Raw genomic sequence first — 21021 nt, 5'->3', positions numbered from 1 at the left:
CTAGTCATCTAAAAGCATATGAAGGGGATGCATTGTTACTTAATGTTGTTGCTGACATGAAAACCAAGTATTTAAAATATTGGCAGCAAATTCCACTGTTGTATGCATTTGCATTTATCTTTTTTTGAACACAAGAAGGGCCCCGAAGGACCCGGATTTATACTAGATAAGCATGCAACATATTACAGAAAGGCCCAACAGAAAGAGAAAATTACAACTCAGGCCGGACATTTTGCAGATAGGACCCCAGACAACAAAAATGAAAAGCAATCGAGTCCTCTTCGCCGTCTTCGATCCTGGCCCGATCCCACCATCACCGGGGACGAAACCACTTGGGGTGAAGGAATGACTACAACACCACCGGCAAACAACCGGAGGTAGACCATGGAAATACCAGGACGAAGAACCTGATAAACTGCCTCCTATATGGCTCGGCGGCCAGGAGGAAATACAGGAGCCGAACGTCGTCGCCAGAACTCCGAGTGGCCTTTCGACCAGCAGATACAGCGGCGCAGTGGCGAGAACCTCCTGGTGCTCTCTGCACCAAGATCCCCAACCATTTGCTGCAAAACTTGGGCTCCAAGGACACGCAGAGAGGATAGAGCAGCCAAATCCCCTTTCTTCCTCTTCTTCCAGTCCACCTCCATGGCAGCTTGAGGAGAAGTGGGGAAGAAGGAGCTTGAGCTCCAGATCTGAGAGACCCGCGAGCTTATTGAGAGGGATTTCGCCAGATCCAGTGCCTCCTCCCTTCCTCCACCATGGAGACGAAGAAGAAGACAAGGACGGCCACCACCGGCAGCTGCTCGCAAGCACCGGCGGCAGAAACCCCAACAGCATAGCGCCAAACCACAAGACGACTTGAACTAAACCAGTATATACAAGCATCTCCCGGGTGCCTCTCCCTAGCCATCGTCGATCGGCATCGCCGACGGACGAGGCTCGAGATCGGACCGGGGTGCCTAAAGCGACTCTCAAGGGGGCGGGTGGAGAAGGAGAGGAGAGGGAGGGGGAGGAGAAGGAGAGGAGACAAAAAAGAACTACCTAATGGAGCCTGTATCGCATTTGCATTTATCTTGGATCCTAGAGCTAAACTTGAAGGGTATCGTAGTGCACTCAATGTACTATATGCATCCCTAAGTTTAGATTATACTGACGACTTCAATAAGGCTCGTGAGAAGCTTTTTGAAGTTTTTGCTAAGTATGAGAAAAAATATGCCAGAGTTCGAATGCAACGACCTCCACCATCACCTACTGCAGGTAAAAAGAGAGGAGCACGGAGCAAGATCTTTGGTTCTTCATCCTCCTCAACCGCCGGAAGCTCTTCCACGTCAACATCTGTGCTTCAAAGTGGCGGGGAGTTAGTGAAGTACCTCAACAGTGACAAAGTCATGTACGATTTAGATAGTGAGGAAGACTTCAACTTACTACAGTGGTGGCAAGAACACAAGCTTACATTTCCGGTGCTCTCCATATTAGCACGTGATGTGTTATCGGTGCCTGTTTCTACTGTGTCATCGGAGTCAGCTTTCAGCCTTGCTGGAAGAATAATTGAGGAGAGAAGAACTAGTCTTGCCCCAGATATGGTGAGAACACTGATGTCCGTCAGAGATGGGGAGTTATCAAGAAGGAGAGCGCAACACACTGCAGAAAACACAGAACTACTTGCCATGTTTGAAGAAATGAACTTTGAAGAAGACCCGGAAGATTAGTCGAAGACTTGTAGTGTAGTCATTTTCTTATCATTTTGTAATTTTCTTCTCTTTTTGTAATTTTATTTCCCTTTTGTAATTCTAAAGCATGACTTTGTACTCTTTTACTTCCCAGGGATGGAAGGTTTTAATGAGGCAGCCACTAATAAAGCTCAACATTTATCCCAGATGATACATTGCCTTAATTTTTTCCCAGGGATGCATTATTGCTGCCGTGCCTAATGTGCCTAACGTGACATTTTTTTCCTATAAAAAGGGATGCCCACTTTCTCATCTCTCACACTCAAACTCCATCTCATTTTCCACACACAAACATGGCTGCTCCTCTTCAAAACATTGTTCGGAGACAACCTAGTCCCATCTGGAGGTACTATGATGAAGAATCCGTTACAAATGACGAATGTCTGACCAAGCTTTTTGCAAAGTGCAAAGAATGCGGTAAGAAGTTGAGCGTGCACCTAGATGATGGCAGGTATGCTGGAACCGGCCACCTGATGAGGCACAAGACGACGCACGTCAAGGCAGCCGAGGCGGCGGCTATAGCTGCGGCTGCCGGGCAAGGTTGAAAGGATCCCATTAGTCAGTTGTAGTATTTGTATTATTTTTTCTTTCTCTATCTTTTAATCTTTTAGTATTTCTAGAGCATGGCTTGTACTCTTTTACTTCTTTGGGATGGAAGGTTTTAATGAGGCGGGCGCTAATAAAACTCTAGATTTATCCCACATAATACTCTAACCGTCTAACGTGCCTAACATGCCTAGCGTGCCTAACGTGACATCTTTTTCCTATAAAAAGGGATGCCGGCCCTTCTCAAGTTCTCATTTCTCACACTCAAAAGTCTCAAACTGCATCTCATTTTACACACACACAATACAAACATGGATGGGAGAGGCTCCAGAATCTGGGACTACTACGATGCTGAAGTAGTTATGGACGGTAGAAAATCTGAGCTAAAAGCACGGCGCAAAAGATGTGGTAAGTTGATGCGCATTGCCTGCCACGGTCCAGTAAACATCCTTACTAGGCACAAAGTAGTACACATCAAGAGAGACGAGCTGGCCGCGGCTGCCGGGCAAGGATGAACGATCCAAATTAGTTTAGTTCCAGTCTTGTAATTTTTTTAGTTCAATTCTAGTCTTGTAATCTTTTTATTTATACTTCTTTTAATCTTTTAGTATTTCTAGAGTATAGCCTGTACTCTTTTACTTCTTTGGGATGGAAGGTTTTAACGAGGCAAGCGCTAATAAAACTCTAGATTTATCCCATATAATACTCTACATTTTTTTGCAATTTTCTATATTTTTTTGGGTATTTTTTCGACATTTTTTCGCATCTCGCTCGACTAGTATTTGGTAGCGTGCAGCGTGCAGTGTGTATATATAGCAGTGTGGCAGCGAGGGAAAATTGCAGCGGTTCAGGACTTCAGCCTTCAGGTGCAGCGATGCAGCGTGCCAGCGTCACAGGCTGGGGCTGGCAGCGAGCAAGCGAGCCAGGCTGCCAGGCAGCCAGCGCGCAGCCCGCAGCGAGCGGCGACTGCGAGCGCCAGGCCAGGCGGGCCAGCTAGCGCCAAGCGGGCCGGCATGCCTGGGCGGGCCGCGTGCCGTGCCTGGGCTGCGCCCCCCCGCCCGTGGGCCGGCACGGCACGGCCCGGCTAGTATTTGTGCCGTTGCGGGCCGACCCGTTTGGCCAGCTATACTCCCAGATGACGTTCTCCAGTTATCATTACCATGAAAGAAAATGTGTCAGTCAATTTTGTAGACTATTAAATCACCATCCAACAATAAATGTGTCACTCAATTTTGTAGACTGTTAAATCACCATCCAACAGTTAGGATTCCGCCGGATGCGACTGTTCCTTCTTCGAGCCTCCGGCCTACCTAGCCCTAACAGTCTTCTCCCGTCCCCCGTGGCTGACGGTGCTACCACGCGGGCCTCATTGCCCTGCCCTCGCCTGGCCTCCATCCGTCGCTGTGTTGTCCCCACCCCGACCATCCCTCTAAATCCATCCTGACCCCTCAAGCAATGACCCCGCACCAGTCAATCATCTTCCTCGTCCTCGCCTAGGATGTCGCATGTTGCTGATGCTCGCAACGTTGTTCCCGTCTCCGGCGAGGTCCTGGTTCGGCCTTGTCTGGGTTGACGTTCCTCGCTGGCGCTTGTCATGTCGCTCCCGTCTTCAGTCTTGTTAGTCTAAGGCGAACAAAATTTTCAGGCACATGAGGTTTAGCAAAACCGTTAGATATAGGTGCACGTTCGCGCTTTAGAAATCCTGCGGATTATATCGACTTAATGTCAATAATAATCCATCCGTCCATGTACACGGTAAAGTGTTATTTTACCTCCATCCCTAAATGAAGAAAAAGGTATTACAACTGAAACACAGTATAAGTTCAAAATCAAAATGGTGATGTTGACATGTTGTAGTACTAATGTACTAGTACGTATCCAGTTCTTTGCTTGAAGAGTGCGCAGGTCGAAAGTACTGTAGGTAGCTTGGAGGCTCAACGAAGGATCACTTGCTTGCTCATCCATGTTAACCTTCCCCGGCCTAGCTAGCCTATCTACAGTACTTCTATTCTATCTCAGTCAGAAATCTGAGATACAGCTACAGCTTACAGGAGTGAGCGTGCAAGCAAAGGAGCAAAGAGAAGAAAGCACCTCACCACACGCAAACAATGGCCAAGATCGAGTTGAGATGGGGAGGCGCGACGGCGTGGCGCGGCGGCGGAGCTGCTGGTGGGCGAGCCTGGTGGCGGCGGCGCTGCTCCTCGCCCTCTACGGCGCCCTCTACGTCGCCGCGATGTACAGGTACAGCCAGCCGCGGCTGCAGGTGTGCGACGCCAAGGTGCAGGGCGGGCGGATGGTGCACGACGCCCTCACCGGCAGCGCCGCCCTCCACGGAATCAACAGTTTTCTTTCTGTTAATAAGCTGGAATTAACAGCAGCAAGGGGGGGGCGGGTATATATGTAATCATTTTCAAACATAGATGACAGGAGGTAAAAAGGATTTATAGGTGAATTTTCTCTCCACCATGCAGGCGTACTCCACAATAATCTAAAGATAAAATAAGCACATTACAATGAACCCAGACCTAGTTAGGACAGCCCCATTCAGATTCATCCAAAGTTGTTACACCATGGTCATGGTGCATGAATAATTAATCTAACCCGAAGCTTCAAATGACCGCAATGTGAGCAACATACTTTCCATATATAGCTACAGGCAGCGCAGCGACACGATTGATTCAAGTATGTTTGGGAAAACTAAACACATTCCAGTAGAATTTGACTGCAATGTCACTACATGGAACAGAACAGAACAGACCGAACAGGCAGCCCCATCAGGGAGAGGAGCCGAATTAAAGGCTTATACTTGAAGTGATTTCTTGAATGAATGAAGTGATGTACTACTATGTATACATCTTGGGTGTTATCACGAAATCAAGCATCAGTACAAGAGGCAAAACTTGGTAACAACATCAATGGAGTAGGAAACAAACTTTTGCTCCCAGAGGCCGCGGCCGAATCTCTCCGTCTCGTGCCTGATCTTCTTCTGCATCCTCGGCGCGGTACATGTCCCGCATCAAAGAACCTGTGCTGGGACACCTCGGATCCCGCGCCCACTCACCCCCCCCCCCCCCCCCCCCACTCACCCGTCCTCCTCCTCCTCTCTTTCTCGGCGCGCGAGGGATTAAGGATGGGGATTCGAACCCTCGGCATTTCTAATTGGGCCGGCCCGGTACGTTCTTTTTTCCTGGTTTTGAACCGCAAAAATGGTGTGCTGATGGGGATTCGAACCTAAACCAAAAGGATTGGCTGGACCTAGTTGGTTCAAAGGCATATCCTATTTGGCGCTTATGCGTCGGTTCGCCAACCGGCGCCTGCAGGCATTTCTAATTGGGCCGGCCCGGTACGTTCTTTTTTCCTGGTTTTGAACCGCAAAAATGGTGTGCCAATGGGGATTCGAACACGCGGCCAAGTTGTTGAAAGCGCACTGCTGTAGCCACCAGTGGGCGCCCGCTCGAGGGTGTTTACTTAGCCCGTTTCTCTCTTTTTTACTTTGTTCTTCAGTTTGGTTTCTTTTTTATTCTTTTTTCTCTCTTTCTTTGTTTTCTTTAGTGCGCGTTTTTTTCTCAAATTCGATGAACTTTTTTCACAATCGATTACTTATTTTTAAATTTGATGAACTTCTTTTAATTCAATGAACTTTTCTGAAATTTGATGTACTTCTTGCCCAAATCGATGAACTTTTTCAAAAACCCATGAACTTTTTCCATATCCGATGAACTTTTTCCATATCCGATGAACTTTTTTCAAAATCGATGAACTTTTTTTTAAAATGATGAACTTTCTTTCAATATGATGAACTTTTTTAAAACATAGATGAAATAGTTTTCAAATTCGTGAACTTTTTTCTCAAGTTAGTGAACTTTATTAAATTTTCTTGAACTTTTTTGTTTCACATGAACTTTTCAAATCTGTGAACTTTTTTCAAACTCACGAAATTTTTTAATTAGTGATCTTTTTGAAATTTGGTGAACATTTTTCATTATTTGTGAACTTTTTTGAATACGTGAACCTTTTATTTTAAAAAAAGAATCGACTTTTTGTAAATATATGAACTGCCATTTTTTGGAATCGCGCAGCCCATATATTGTACTTAAGTAGTTTCGAGGTAGTACTGACCACAAGGAATAGGTAGCTATAGTGGTTAGCTAATGGGTGTAGAAAGCAAAGGCGTAGGTTCGAGTCCTGGGCGCTGCAACTTATTTTAGGAATTCTTACCCGTTGGTGTTACACGTTCGTGGGCCGGCCCATTAAGGCGCCGCTGCGAGCGCCAGTTGGTTAGAAGGCGCTGAAGGCGCGGAGTAGGAGCTCCCATCTCCTAAAGGAGTAGAACTGACCGCAGTGATGGGATGGCCCAGGAAATATTGCTTAAGCTTCCGGATTGCCATGAACACCCCATAAACGAGCTTCTGCCAATGTGGATACCGTTGTTTGGACTCAATAAGTACCTCACTGATATAGTAAACCGATCGCTGAACCGGATGTTCCTTGCCAGCCTCCTTGCGCTCCACCACGATGTCCACGCCGACGGCACGTGTGTTAGCCGTCACATATAATAATAAGGGCTCCTTATCAATGGGAGCAGCAAGAACCGACGACTCAGCTAACTGTCTCTTCAAATCTTCAAAGGCAGCATTGGCAGTGTCACTCCAGATGAAGTCATCTGTCTTCTTCATCATTTGATACAGTGGTATGACCTTCTCACCTAACCGGCTTATGAACCGACTTAAAGCAGCGATACGACCCGCCAAACGCTGAACATCATTGATGCACGCCGGCTTAGCCAAAGAGGTGATTGCCTTGATCTTCTCCAGGTTAGCCTCGATGCCCCTGTCAGAAACCAGAAAACCCAAAAGATTGCCTGCAGGCACGCCAAAAATACACTTGATTGGGTTAAGCATCATCTTGTAGACCCGAAGATTGTCAAAGGTCTCCTTCAGATCATCTATCAAGGTCTCCTTCTCTCTGGATTTTACCACGATGTCGTCCACATAAGCATGAACATTGCGCCCAATCTGGTTATGAAGACAATTCTGCACACACCGCTGGTAAGTCGCCTGGGCACTCTTGAGCCCAAAAGGCATAGATACATAGCAGAAGGCTCCAAACAGAGTAATGAACGCCGTCTTCTCCTGGTCCTTAACTGCCATCTTGATCAGATGATAACCAGAGTAAGCATCTAAAAAGCTCAAACGCTCACAACCCGCCGTAGCATCAATGATTTGATCAATACGAGGGAGAGCGAAGGGGTCAGCCAGACAAGCCTTGTTTAGGTCCGTGTAATCCACACACATACGCCAAGTGCCATTTTGTTTAAGCATAATCATCGGGTTAGCCAACCACTCTGGGTGAAAAACTTCAACAATGAACTCAGCCGCCAAGAGCCGGGCTACCTCCACACCAATAGCCTTACGCCTCTCCTCATTGAACCGCCGAAGAAAGTGCTTGACCGGCTTAAATTTTGGATCAATATTAAGAGTGTGCTCAACAAGTTCTCTCGGTACACCCGGCATGTCAGAAGGTTTCCATGCAAAGATGTCCCGGTTCTCACGGATGAACTCGATGAGCGCGCTTTTCTATTTGGGATCCAGATTGGCACTGATACTGAACTGCTTAGACGAATCGCCTGGAACAAAGTCAACAAGCTTAGTATCATCGGCCGACTTAAACTTCATGGTCAGCTCATGCTCTGTGGTTGGATTTTTGAAAGATGTCATATCTGTCGGGTCAACATTGTCCTTGTAGAACTTCAACTCTTCTGCTGCACAGACCGACTCAGCATAAGCCGCGTCTCCTTCCTCACACTCCAAGGCTATCTTCCGGCTCCCATGCACTGTGATGGTACCCTTATGACCCAGCATCTTGAGCTGTAAATACACATAACACGGCCGTGCCATAAACTTGGCATAAGCCGGTCGCCCAAACAGAGCATGATACGAGCTTATGATCTTGACCACCTCAAAAGTCAATTTTTCAGCCCTGGAGTCATATTCATCTCCAAAGGCTACTTCCTACTCGATCTTGCCAACTGGATACGCCGACTTACCAGGCACCACGCCATGGAAAATAGTGTTGGACTGCTTAAGGTTTTTATCAGTTAACCCCATGCGATAGAAGGTCTCATAATAGAGTATGTTGATGCTGCTGCCTCCATCCATGAGCACTTTAGTGAATTTATATCCACCAACCTGAGGGGCCACCACCAAGGCTAGGTGACCCGGATTGTCAACCCAGGGAGGGTGATCTTCCCTACTCCATAGAATGGGCTGCTCAGACCACCTCGAATAACGAGGAACTACCGGCTCAACAGCGTTCACAGCCCTCTTATGAAGCTTCTGGTCTCGTTTGCACAAACTGGTGGTAAACACATGATATTGTCCACTATTCAGCTACTTTGGATGGCTCTGGTATCCACCCTACTGCTGTTGCTATTGCTGACCACCCTGGCCAGATTGCAGGTTATAACCACCTTGATTACCTTGAGAATTCTGAAAATTGGAATTTGAACCGCCGCCCGGGCCATGAAAACCGAAGCCACCTGAGCTGCCGCCCTGCCCATTATTACCGTCGAACATGTTGGAATTCTTGAAAGCCTTCATGATCGTACAGTCCTTCCATAGATGAGTGGCCGGCTTCTGCTGAGTGCCATGCCTTGGACAGGGTTCATTCAGTAACTGCTCAAGCGTGGGGCCTGACCCGCCGGACCGAGGAGGTGGTCTCCCCTTACGTCGTTGATTGTTTCCCTGTGCATTAGTGTTAGCCACAAACTCCAAGCCACAATCAGCCTTACGTTTATTACCTCCTTGATTGACGGGTTATGCTGAGGGCCCTTGTCGTTACCGTTCTTCTTTCCCTTCCCTGTCTTTTCATCACCAGACTCATGATCCTTGGTACTGTCAGAGTCGGCGTACTTGACCAGAGCCACCATCAGCGTACCCATATCATTGCAATCGCGCTTGAGTCGCCCAAGCTTCATCTTTAGAGCCAGAAAACGGCAATTTTTCTCCAACATTAAGACTGCAGAGCCGACATCCATCTTATCAGACGAATGTATTATGGCTTTGACCCAGCGCACCCAATGGGTCATGGACTCACGTTCCTCCTGCTTGCAACTAGTCAAATCCACAATTGACATTGGTTGTTTGCATGTATCTTTGAAGTTTTGAATGAACCGGGCTTTTAACTCTGCCCATGACCCGATGGAATTAGGCAGTAGCCCCTTCAACCAAGTGCAGGCAGTTGATACGTCTCCAACCTATCTACTTTTCCAAGCACTTTTGCCCTTGTTTTGGACTATAATTTGCATGATTTGAATGAAACTAACCCGGACTGATGTTGTTTTCAGCAGAACTGCCATGATGTTGTTTTATGTGTAGAAAAGAAAAGTTCTCGAAATGTCCTGGAAATCCACGGAGGCACTTTTTGGAATTAATAAAAATTTTTGGCGAAAGAATTAGTGCCAGGGGGACCACGGCCTGTCCACGAGATAGGGGGGCGCCCCCCAATCTCATGGCCCCCCTGGACCTCCTCCGACCTCAACTCCAACTCCATATATTCCGTCTCGGGGAGAAAAAAGTCAGAGAGAAAGTTTCATCGCGTCTCACGACACGGAGCCGCCGCCAAGCCCTAATCTCTCTCAGGAGGGCTGATCTGGAGTCCGTTCGGGGCTCTGGAGAGGGGGGTTCGTCGCCGTCGTCATCATCAACCATCCTCCATCACCAATTTCATGATGCTCACCGCCATGCATGAGTAATTCCATCGTAGGCTTGCTGGACGGTGATGGGTTGGATGAGATTTACCATGTAATCAAGTTAGTTTTGTTAGGGTTTGATCCCTAGTATCCACTATGTTCTGAGATTGATGTTGCTATGACTTTGCTATGCTTAATTCTTGTCACTAGGGCCCGAGTGCCATGATTTCAGATCTGAACCTATTATGTTTTCATGAATATATGTGTGTTATTGATCCTATCTTGCAAGTCTATAGTCACCTATTATGTGTTATGATCCGACAACCCCGAAGTGAAAATAATCGGGATACTTCTCGGTGATGACCATAGTTTGAGGAGTTCATGTATTCACTATGTGCTAATGCTTTGTTCTGGTTCTCTATTAAAAGGAGGACTTAATATCCCTTAGTTTCCGTAAGGACCCCGCTGCAACGGGAGGGTAGGACAAAAGGTGTCATGCAAGTTCTTTTCCATAAGCACGTATGATTATTTACGGAATACATGCCTACATTACATTGATGAATTGGAGCTAGTTCTATATCACCCTATGTTATCACTATTGCATGAGGAATCGCATCCGGCATAATTATCCATCACTGATCCATTGCCTACGAGCTTTTCACATATTGTTCTTCGCTTATTTACCTTTCCGTTGCTACTGTTACAACTACTACAAAAACCCAAAAACATTTATCTTTACTTTTGCTACTGTTGCCTTCATTATCATACCACTTTTGCTACTAAACACTTTGCTGCAGATACTAAGTTATCCAGGTGTGGTTGAATTGACAACTCAACTGCTAATACTCAAGAATATTCTTTGGCTCCCCTTGTGTCGAATCAATAAATTTGGGTTGAATACTCTACCCTCGAAAGCTGTTGAGATCCCCTATACTTGTGGGTTATCAAGACTAATTTCTGGCACCGTTTGCTACCTCTTGAGCACTGCATTGGATTTCCCCGAAGAGGAGAGGATGATGCAGCAAAGTAGCGTAAGTATTTCCCTCAGTTTTTGAGAACCAAGGTATCAATCCAGTAGGAGACCATGCACAAGTCCCTCGTACCTACACAAAATTATAGCTACTCGCAACCAACGCGATTAGGGGTTGTCAATCCCTTCACGGTCACTTACGAGGGTGAAATCTGATAGAGATGATAAATAATATTTTTCGTATTTTTGATAGATAGATGCAAAGTAAAAAGCAAAAGGCAAAGTAAAAACAAAGCAAGTAAATAAAGCGATAGAGATTCATATGATGAGAGTAGACCCGGGGGCCATAGGTTTCACTAGTGGCTTCTCTCAAGAGCATAGATATTCTACGGTGGGTGAACAAACTACTGTTGAGCAATTGACAGAATTGAGCATAGTTATGAGTATATCTAGGCAATGATCATGTGTATAGGCATCACATCCAAGACAAGTAGATCAAAATGATTCTGCATCTACTACTATTACTCCACTCATCGACCACTATCTAGCATGCATCTAGAGAATTAAGTTAAAAACAGAGTAACGCCTTAAGCAAGATGACATGATGTAGAGGGATAAATTCATGCAATATGATAAAAACCCCATCTTGTTATCCTCGATGGCAACAATACAATATGTGCCTTGCAACCCTTTCTGTCACTGGGTAAGGACACCGCAAGATTGAACCCAAAGCTAAGCACTTCTCCCATTGCAAGAACTACCAATCTAGTTGGCCAAACCAAAAAAGATAATTCGAAGAGACTTCCAAAGATAACTCAATCATACAGAAAAGAATTCAGAGAAGAATCAAATATTTTCCATAGATAATACTGGATCATAAACCCACAATTCATCGGTCTCAACAAACACATCGCAAAAAGAAGATTACATCGAATAGATCTCCACAAGAGAGGGGGAGAACATCGTATTGAGATCCAAAAAGAAGAAGAAGCCATCTAGCTACTAGCTATGGACCCGAAGGTCTGAAGTAAACTACTCACACTTCATCGGAGGGGCTATGGTGTTGATGTAGAAGCCCTCCATGGTGGATGCCCCCTCCGGCGGAGCTCCGGAAAAGGCCCCAAGATGGGATCTCATGGATACAGAAGGTTGCGGCGGTGGAATTAGGTTTTTGGCTCCTGTTCTGATTGTTTGGGGATACGTAGGTATATATAGGAGGAAGGAGTACGTCGGTGGAGCGTCAGGGGGCCCACGAGGTAGGGGGGCGCGCCCGGGAGGGGGGGTGGCGCCCTCCACCCTCGTGACCGCCTCTGGCACTTCTTGGAGTAGGGTCCAAGTCTCCTGGATCACGTTCGGTTGGAAAATCACGTTCCCGAAGGTTTCATTCCATTTGGACTCCGTTTGATATTCCGTTTCTTCAAAACACTAAAATAGGCAAAAAACAGCAATTCTAGGCTGGGCCTCCGGTTAATAGGTTAGTCCCAAAAATAATATAAAAGTGGAAAATAAATCCCAATATAGTCCAAAACAGTAGATAAAGTAGCATGGAGCAGTCAAAAATTATAGATACGTTGGAGACGTATCAGGCATCCCCAAGCTTAATTCCTGCTCGTCCTCGAGTAGGTAAATGATAAAAAAAGATTTTTTGATGCGGAGTGATACTTTGGCATAATTTCAATGTAAATATTCTTAATTGTGATATGAATATTCAGATCCGAAAGATTCAAGACAAAAGTTCGTATTGACATAAAAATAATAATACTTCAAGCATACTAATCAAAGCAATCATGTCTTCTCAAAATAACATGGCCAAAGAAAGTTATCCCTACAAAATCATATAGTCTGGCTATGCTCCATCTTCCCCACACAAAATATTTAAATCATGCACAACCCCGATGATAAGCCAAGGAATTGTTTCATACTTATGACATTCTCAAAACTTTTTCAATCTTCACGCAATACATGAGCGTGAGCCATGGATATAGCACTTATAGGTGGAATAGAAGGGTGGTTGTGGAGAAGACAAAAAGAGGGAAGATAGTCTCACATCAACTAGGCGTATCAACGGGCGATGGAGATGCCCATCAATAGATATCAATGTGAGTGAGTAGGGATTGCCATGCAACGGATGCACTAGAGCTATAAGTATATGAAAGCTCTACAAAATAAACTAAGTGGGTGTGCATCCAACTTGCTTGCTCACAAAGACCTAGGGCATTTTGAGGAAGCCCATCATTGGAATATACAAGCCAAGTTCTATAATGAAAAATTCCCACTAGTGTATCAAAGTGACAAAATGAGAGACTCTCTATCATGAAGATCTTGGTGCTACTTTGAAGCACAAGTGTGGTAAAAGGATACTAGCATTGTCCCTTCTCTCTTTTTCTCTCATTTTTTTATTTGGGCCTTTCTCTTCTCTTTTTTTATGGCCTTTTTTTATTTGTCCGGAGTCTCATCCCGACTTATGGGGGAATCATAGTCTCCATCATCCTTTCCTCACTTGGGACAATGCTCTAATAATGATGATCATCACACTTTTATTTTTCGTACAACTCAACTAGTACAACTCGATACTTAGAACAAAGTATGACTCTATATGAATGCCTCCAGCGGTGTACTGGGATATGCAATGAATCATGAGTGACATGTATGAAAGAATTATGAACGGTGGCTTTGCCACAAATACAATGTCAACTACATGATCATGTAGCAATATGACAATGATGGAGCGTGTCATATTAAACAGAACGGTGGAAAGTTGCATGGAAATATATCTCGGAATGGCTATGGAAATGCCATAATAGGTAGGTATGGTGGCTGTTTTGAGGAAGGTATATGGTGGGTGTATGATACCGGCGAAAAGTGCGCGGTATTAGAGAGGCTAGCAAAGGTGGAAGGATGGGAAAAAGTGCGTATAATCCATGGACTCAACATTAGTCATAAAGAACTCATATACTTGTTGCAAAAATTTAGAAGTTATCAAAGCAAAGTATTGCATGCTCCTAGGGGGATAGATTGGTAGGAAAAGACCATCGCTCATCCCCGACTGCCACTCATAAGGAAGACAATCAATAAATAAATCATGCTCTGAGTTCATCACATAACGGTTCACCATACATGCATGCTACGGGAATCACAAACTTCAACACAAGTATTCTTTGAATTCACAACTACTTAACTAGCATGACTCTAATATCACCATCTTCATATATCAAAACAATTATCAAGCATCAAACTTATCTTAGTATTCAACGCACTCAAAAGAAAGTTTCACATATCTTGAACACCAAGTATATTAACATTAAGCGAATTACCATGCTATTAACGACTCTCAAAATAATCTAAGTGAAGCATGAGAGATCAATAGTTTCTTTAAAACAAATCAACCGCCGTGCTCTAAAAGATATAAGTGAAGCAGTAGAGCAAAAATTATCACGCTCAAAAGATATAAGTGAAGCACTATGAGCAAAACTATCAAGCTCAAAAGATATAAGTGAAGCACATAGAGTATTCTAACAAGTTCCAATTCATATATGGCTCTCTCAAAAGGTGTGTACAGCAAGGATGATTGTGGTAAACTAACAAGCAAAGACGCAAATAATACAAGACGCTCCAAGCAAAACACATATCATGTGGGGAATAAAAATATAGCTCCAAGTAAATTACCGATGGAAGTGGACGAAAGAGGGGATGCCTTCCGGGGCATCCCCAAGCTTTGACTTTTTGGTATCCTTGGATTATCTTGGGGGTGCCATGGGCATCCCCAATCTTAGGCTCTTGCCACTCCTTGTTCCATAATCCATCAAAAGAATTCACCCAAAACTTGAAAACTTCACAACACAAAACTCAACAGAAATCTCGTGAGCTCCGTTAGAGAAAGAAAACAAAAGACTACTTCAAGGTACTGTAATGAACTCATTCTTTATTTATATTGGTGTTAAACCTACTGTATTCCAACTTCTCTATGGATTATAAACTATTTTACTAGCCATAGATTCATCAAAATAAGCAAACAACACACATAAAACAGAATCTGTCAAAAACAGAACAGTCTGTAGCAATCTGTAACTAACGCAAACTTTTGGAACTCTAAAAATTCTACAAAAATAGGAAGTACTGGAAAATTTGTTTATTGAACATCAGCAAAAAGAATCAATGCAAAAGCACGTTGCTGTGATTTAACAAAATTATATTCGTGCGCACAAAGTTTCTGTTTTTCACCAGAATCAAATCAACTATCATCGTAGGTTATCCTATAGGTTCTACTTGGCACAAACACTAATTAAAACATAAAACCACATCCAAACAGAAGGTAGATGGATTATTTATTAAGTGACAGCAAGAAAAAATATCGGGTTGGCTCCCAACAAGCGCTTTTCTTTAAAGCCTTTTTAGCTAGGCATTGAGATTTCAATGATGCTCACATGAAAGACAAGAATTGAAGCACAAAGAGAGCATCATAAAACATGTGACAAATATACTTAAGTCTAACATACTTCCTATGCATAGGCATCTTGTAAGCAAACAAATTATCAAGGCAAGCAAAAACTAGCATATGCAAGGAAGAAGAAAGGGACGATAGCAATCTCAACATAACGAGAGGTAGTTTAATAAGATAAAAATTTCTACTATCATATTTTCCTCTCTCATAATAATTACATGTAGGATCATAGGCAAATTCAACAAAATATTCTCAACATGATCCACATGCATGCAAAGTTGACACTCTTCCAAGATAGTGGGATTAACATTAACTAAAGTCATGACCTTTCTGAACCCACTTTTATCAAAAATATCATAAGATTGAACATACTCCAAATATGTGGGATCTAAAGTTGACACTCTTCCAAACCCACTTTCAATATTATTGAAAACATTATTATCAATCTCATATTCATCATGGGGCTTAAATACATTTTCAAGGTTATAAGAAGAATCACCCCAATCATGATCATTGAAACAAGTAGTAGACATAGCAAAACTAGCATCCCCAAGCTTAGGGTCTTGCAAATTATTAGCACAATTGACATCAAGAGAATTTATAGGAAAATAATTGCAATCATGCTTTTTATTCAAAGATCTATCATGAATCACTTCATAAAGTTCTTCATCACAATTTTCAGATTCACGAATTTCAAGCAATACTTCATAAAGATAATCTAGTGCACAAAACTCACTAGCAATTGGTTCATCATAATTGGATCTCTTAAAAAGATTAGCAAGCGGATGAGGATCCATAGATCTTAGGTTCTTTGTTTAGTAATAAATAACCATCTAATCCAACCAAACGAGCAAACAAAAGGGCAAGCAAAAGAGAGGAGGAGATTGGGAAAGCGAGGGCAAATAAAATGGCAAGGGTGAAGTGGGGGAGAGGAAAACGAGAGGCAAATGGCAAATAATGTAATGCGAGAGATAGGGATTGCGATGGGTACTTGGTATGGTTGACTTGCTTGCGTGAGCCTCCCCGGCAACGGCGCCAGAAGTTCTTCTTGCTACCTCTTGAGCACTGCGTTGGATTTCCCCGAAGAGGAGAGGATGATGCAGCAAAGTAGCGTAAGTATATCCCTCAGTTTTTGAGAACCAAGGTATCAATCCAGTAGGAAACCACGCACAAGTCCCTCGTACCTACACAAAACGATAGCTACTCGCAACCAACGCGATTAGGGGTTGTCAATCCCTTCACGGTCACTTATGAGGGTGAGATCTGATAGAGATGATAAATAATATTTTTGGTATTTTTGATAGATAGATGCAAAGTAAAAAGTAAAAGGCAAAGTAAAAACAAAGCAAGTAAATAAAGCGATAGAGATTGATATGATGAGAATAGACCCGGGGGCCATAGGTTTCACTAGTGGCTTCTCTCAAGAGCATAGATATTCTACGGTGGGTGAACAAATTACTGTTGAGCAATAGACAGAATTGAGCATAGTTATGAGTATATCTAGGCAATGATCATGTATATAGGCATCACGTCCAAGACAAGTAGATCGAAACGATTCTGCATCTACTACTATTATAGGGGACTATGAGATAGTTGAGTATGTGAGCTTGTTGAAAAACTCTATTATTGACTCTTTCTGATGTTACGATAAATTGTAATTGCTTCAATAACTGAGATTATAGTTTGTTAGTTCCCAATGAAGTTTTTGAACCATACTTGACATTGTGAATTGCTTATTACTTGAACATAGGAAATCATATGACAAAATCCATACATGTTGCTGTTATTAGAATGATCATGATGCCCACATGTCCGTATTATATTTTTATCGACACCTCTATCTCTAAACATGTGGACATATTTTTCGATTTCGGCCTCCGCTTGAGGACAAGCGAGGTCTAAGCTTGGGGGAGTTGATACGTCCATTTTGCATCATGCTTTTATATCAATATTTATTGCATTATGGGCTGTTATTACACATTATATCTCAATACTTATGGCTATTCTCTCTTATTTTACAAGGTTTACCATGAAGAGGGGGAATGTTGGTAGCTGGAATTCTGGCTGGAAAAGGAGCAAACGTTGGAAACCTATTCTGCACAACTCCAAAAGACCTGAGACTCCACGAAACAACTTTCAGATTTAATAAGAATTTTTGGGCAAAAGAAATAGGCCAAGGGGCCCACACCCTGTCCAGGAGATAGGGGGGTGCGCCCCCTATCTCCTGGGCCCCCTGGCGGGCTTCCGGCGTCCATCTTCTGCTATATGAAGGGTTTTGTCCTGGAAAAATTCGTGGGCAAGCTTACGGGATGAAACTCCGCCGCCACGAGGCGGAACCTTGGCAGAATCAATCTAGGGCTCTGGCGGAGCTGTTCTGCCGGGGACACTTCCCCCCGGGAGGGGGAAATCATCACCAACATCATCACCAACGATCCTCTCATTGGGAGGGGTCAATCTCCATCAAAATCTTCACTAGCACCATCTCCTCTCAAAACCCTAGTTCATCTCTTGTATCCAATCTTGTATCAGAACCACAAATTGGTACCTGTGGGTTGCTAGTAGTGTTGATTACTCCTTGTAGTTGATGCTATTTGGTTTACTTGGTGGAAGATCATATGTTCAGATCCTTTATGCATATTATCACCCCTCTGATTATGAACACGAATATGCTTTGTGAGTAGTTACGTTTGTTCCTGAGGACATGGGTGAAGTCTTGCTATTAGTAGTCATGTGAATTTGGTATTCCTTCGATATTTTGATGAGATGTATGTTGTCTTTCCTCTAGTGGTGTTATGTGAACGTCGACTACATGACACTTCACCATTATTTGGGCCTAGAGGAAGGCATAGGGAAGTAATAAGTAGATGATGGGTTGCTAGAGTGACAGAAGCTTAAACCCTAGTTTATGCGTTGCTTCGTTAGGGGTTGATATGGACCCATATGTTTAATGCTGTGGTTAGGTTTACCTTAATACTCCTTTTTGTAGTTGCGGATGCTTGCCATAGGGGTTAATCATAAGTGGGATGCTTGTCCATGTTAGGGCAGTACCCAAGTGCCGGTCCACCCACATATCAAATTATCAAAGTACCGAACGTGAATCTTATGAACGTGATGAAAACTAGCTTGACGATAATTCCCAATGTGTCCTCGGGAGCTCCTTCTTCATTATTAGAGTTTGTCCATGCTTATCCTTTGCTACATAAAGGATTGGGCCACCTTGCTGCACTTTATTTACTTTATTTACTTTTGCTCGTTACTATTTATCTTATCACAAAACTATCTATCACCTACTATTTCAGTGCTTGCAGAGAAAACCTTACTGAAAACCGCTTATCATTTCCTTTTGCTCCTCGTTGGGTTCGACACTCTTACTTATCTAAAGGACTATGATAGATACCCTATACTTGTGGGTCATCAAGACTCTTTTCTGGCGCCGTTGCCGGGGAGCGTAGCGCTCTTGGTGAGTGGAACTTGGTAAGGAAACATTTATATAGTGTGCTGAAATTTTCTGTTACTTGTCACTATGGAAACTAATCCTTTGAGGTGCTTGTTTGGGGTATCTACACCCCAACCAGAAGAGCCAATAGATGCTCCTCAACCTACTGAACCTTATGAAAATATTCACTTTGAGATTCCTTCGGGTATGATAGAGAAACTGCTAGCTAATCCTTTTGCAGGAGACGGAACATTGCATCCGGACTTACACCTTATCTTTGTGGATGAAGTTTGTGGATTATTTAAGCTTACATGTATTCCCGATGATGTTGTCAAAAGGAAGGTCTTCCCTTTATCTTTGAAGGGAGATGCAATGACATGGTATAGGCTATGTGATGATACGAGATATTGGAATTATAAGCGATTGAAGTTGGAATTTCACCAGAAGTTCTATCTTATGCATCTTGTTCATCGTGATCGTAATTACATATATAATTTCTGGCCTCGCGAAGGATAAAACATCGCTCAAGCTTGGGGGAGGCTTAAGTCAATGTTATATTCATGCCCCAATCATGAGCTCTCTCGGGAAATGATTATTCAGAATTTTTATGCTCGGCTTTCTCTTGATAATCGCAACCTGCTCGATACTTCCTGTGCTAGTTCCTATATGCTGAAGACTATTGATTTCAAATGGGACTTATTGGAAAGAATTAAATGCAACTCTGAATATTGGGATTCCGACGATGGTAAGGAGTCAGGTATGACACCTAAGTTCGATTGTGTTAAATCTTTTATGGATACCGATGCTTTCCATGGATTTAGCTCTAAGTATGGACTTGACTCTGAGATAGTAGCTACTTTTTGTGAAACTTTTGCTACTCACGTTGATCTTCCTAAAGAGATGTGGTTTAAATATAATCCTCCTGTTGAAGTTAAAGTAGTTGCACCTATTATAGTCGAAGAGAAGACTATTACATATAGTGATCCCATTATTCCTACTACTTATGTTGAAAAACCTCCTTTTCCTGTTAGGATAAAAGATCATGTCAAAGCTTCGACTGTTGTCCGTAAGAGTAATTCTAGGACCTATACACCTCTTGAGCAAATTAATGTTGAACCTGGTATTGCTATGATTAAAGATCTCTTGGATGAGGACTTAGATGGGCATGTTATTTCTTTCTTGGGTGAAACTGCTAATATTGCTAGATCCGATACTAAGACACGTAGACCTGTTGTAGGCACGCCTGTTATTTCTGTTTAAATAGGAGATCATTGTTACCACGGTTTATGTGATATGGGTGCTAGTGCTAATGCGATACCTTATGATCTTTATAAAGAAATTATGCACGATATTGCACCTGTTGAATTAGAAGACATTGATGTTACTATTAAGCTTGCTAATAGGGACACCATTAAACCTATTGGGATTGTTAGAGATGTTGAAGTCTTGTGTGGGAAGATTAAATACCCTACTGATTTTCTTGTTCTGGGTTCCCCACAAGATGATTTTTGTCCCATTATTTTTGGTTGACCCTTCTTGAATACTGATAGTGCTAAGATTAATTGTGAAAAGAATATTGTCACTGTTGGCATTGATGGTATGTCCCATGAGTTTAATTTTGCTAAGTTTAGTAGACAACCTCGTGAAAGGGAACCACCTAGTAAGGATGAAATTATTGGTCTTGCTTCCATTGCTGTTCCACCAACTGATCCGTTAGAACAACATTTGCTAGACCATGAAGATGATATGTTTATGAAGGAAAGGGAAGAAATAGATGAAGTGTTCCTTAAATAAGAACCTATGCTGAAACATAACCTTCCCATTGAAATTCTTAGGGATCCCCCTCCACCCAAGGGTGATCCCGTGTTTGAACTCAAACCCTTACTTGATAATCTTAAATATGCTTATCTTGATGAATAAATATATCCTATTATTATTAGTGCTAACCTTTCAGGGAAAGAAGAAGAAAGATTATTGAAAACTCTGAAGAAGCACTGAGCTGCTATAGGATATACTCTGGATGATCTTAAGGGCATTAGTCCCACATTATGTCAACACAAAATTTCAGTGGAGAAAGATGCCAAACCAGTTAAAGATCCTCAAAGACGATTAAATCCCAAAATGAAGGAAGTGGTAAGAAAGGAGATACTAAAGCTCCTTGAGGCAGGTATTATTTATCCCGTTGCTGATAGTGAATGGGTAAGCCCT

The sequence above is a fragment of the Triticum aestivum genome, chromosome 4B (genome assembly GCF_018294505.1).
Source record: "Triticum aestivum cultivar Chinese Spring chromosome 4B, IWGSC CS RefSeq v2.1, whole genome shotgun sequence".
Taxonomy (NCBI): domain Eukaryota; kingdom Viridiplantae; phylum Streptophyta; class Magnoliopsida; order Poales; family Poaceae; genus Triticum; species Triticum aestivum.
This window is presented reverse-complemented; position numbering follows the sequence as displayed.